At 44.8% G+C, this 2,500-nt stretch overlaps 1 pseudogene across 1 annotated transcript in view; it reads left to right on the top strand.

The window, feature by feature from the left end:
- Positions 1–2,500, top strand: part of LOC143296100 (uncharacterized) — a 49,499-nt pseudogene that overhangs the window by 3,685 nt on the left and 43,314 nt on the right. The gene's annotated exons all lie outside the window — the stretch shown is intronic.

Here is a 2,500-nt window from a genome sequence, read left to right as displayed (position 1 = left end):
ACACCACCTCTCTCCCTCTCCATCCTTTCCCCTCTACCCTGTTAAGAAATCCTTTGATCTGGGGAAAACAACAAACAAACAAACAAACAAACAAACAGGGATTAATTCGAACTAGCTTTCCCATTCTGTCACCCTCTCAGATCCCCCCACCCCATCCCCTCCACCCCGCCCCACTCCCCATTGTCCGCCCGCCCACATACAACACCCATCTCTTATCTAATCAACAGCCTAACTGGCCCAACCCAAACACAAATGGCGTGCCGTATATAACGTGAAACTGCTCTCACTGGGTTGGCATCGTCTCTTTTTCATGATATTGAAGACGGCCACCTTGATCTTGGAGATTTCGGGTGCGAAAGGAAAACCTGGGTCATTTACACAATTCCCGGCCACCATAAAGGTGTTGTGCGCGAAAATTGAACGTAGTAAGCTCCGGCATGTCACACGTTCACACACACACACACACACACACACTCACACACACACATACACACACAAACACACACACACACACACACACACACACACTCACACACACACTCACACACTCACACACACACACACACACACACACACACACGCTCACACACACACACACACACACACTCACACACACTCACGCACACGCACACGCTCACAGACACGCAAGCAAACGTGCGATCTACTCACCCCTCACATCCCCCCTCCCCGCCCCCCACGCATCCCCCTCCCCCCTGACCCCCCTGAACCCCCTTGTCCACTTCTCTACCCCCCCCCACCCCTCCCTTCGTCACCCTCTCCACCCACACACCACCTCTCTCCCTCTCCATCCTTTCCCCTCTACCCTGTTAAGAAATCCTTTGATCTGGGGAAAACAACAAACAAACAAACAAACAAACAAACAGGGATTAATTCGAACTAGCTTTCCCATTCTGTCACCCTCTCACATCCACCCCACCCCATCCCCTCCACACACCCCCTCCGCCCCATTCCCCATCATCCACTGCCTACATCTCTTATCTAATCAACAGCCTAAATGGCCCAACCCCAACACAAATGGTGTGCCGTATATAACGTGAAACTGCTCTCACTGGGTTGGCATTGTCTCTTTTTAATGATATTGAAGACGGCCACCTTGATCTTGGAGATTTTGGGTGTAAAACCTGGGTCATTTACACAATTCCCGTCCACCATAAAGGTGTTGTGTGCGAAAATTGAAAGTAGTAAGCTCCGGCATGTCACACGCTCACACACACACACACACACACACACACACACACATACATACACACACACACACACACACACACACAAACACACACACACATACACACACACACACACACACACACACATACACACACACACACACACACACACACACACACACATACACACACACACATACACACACACACACACACGAGGGGAGAGCAGATTCAAATGCTGCAGAACCCCCCCCTCCCCAAAACTTTAAATGATACAAAGAAACCGAACACACACAAACACAGACACACATACAGACACACACGCTGCAAACACACACACACACACACACACACACACACACACACACACACACACACACAGTTCATTTCATTCATTCAGGCAGGCGTCACTGCGTTCGAACAAATCCATACATGCGCTCCACCACGAGACGAAACAACATGACATGACAAGGTGTGACTCATCGATAACTTTACTCAACTGCTCTCAGGATGTATACTGATTAACAGTGTATTAGCATCGTGTCAAATAACATTTATAGCAGGTAAACGAAAATATCAAGTCGTTAGAAACAACAGCAAAATATTAATTAATGAGTTTTGGTTTTGCAAATCGCTGGCCTTATCGTATCAGAAGCTTTACTCCCTTTAATGCCGATACTCAGCTTATACCTGTCCCTCTCCACCACTCCACCTCCACCTCATTCTGTCTCTCACTGTCTATCTAATTCATCATAAAATCACAATGTAATCTGTTCAGTCTTTAGGACAACGTCATATCATTCACGGAACTGAATGAATCTAATAACCTTGTGACTTAAACTATAACAACACCCCCCTCCCCCCAATCCCTCTCTCTCTTTCTCTCTCTCTCCATACATATTTATACACACAGAGAGAAACACACACACACACACACACACACACACACACATATATATATATATATATATATATATATATATATATATATATATATATACAAGCTATGAATACACAGACTAGACTGTGGATGAGATGTTTTATTTTCGTATGTATATTCGATGTCTGAGATACACGTAAGCATAAATGTAAGTCCTTATTTGTCTGTGATTATCTATCTACTACATCAGCGTGCATCATTTTTTGAGAGATTTTTTTTAGATGCATAAGCATACAACAGCATGTCTATGTAATCGAGCATTTTTTGTTAAAAACGACGTGCGCATTTTATTTCACCGTTTTACGCGTAATCATAAATCAAAGTTCTTGTCATGATGTTTGCTAAACCAAACTTTGGCCAATATGTTTATTTC

Source organism: Babylonia areolata, chromosome 21 (genome assembly GCF_041734735.1).
Source record: "Babylonia areolata isolate BAREFJ2019XMU chromosome 21, ASM4173473v1, whole genome shotgun sequence".
Taxonomy (NCBI): domain Eukaryota; kingdom Metazoa; phylum Mollusca; class Gastropoda; order Neogastropoda; family Buccinidae; genus Babylonia; species Babylonia areolata.
The sequence above is the reverse complement of the archived record's forward strand: the minus strand, read 5'-3'. Positions and strand labels throughout refer to the sequence as shown.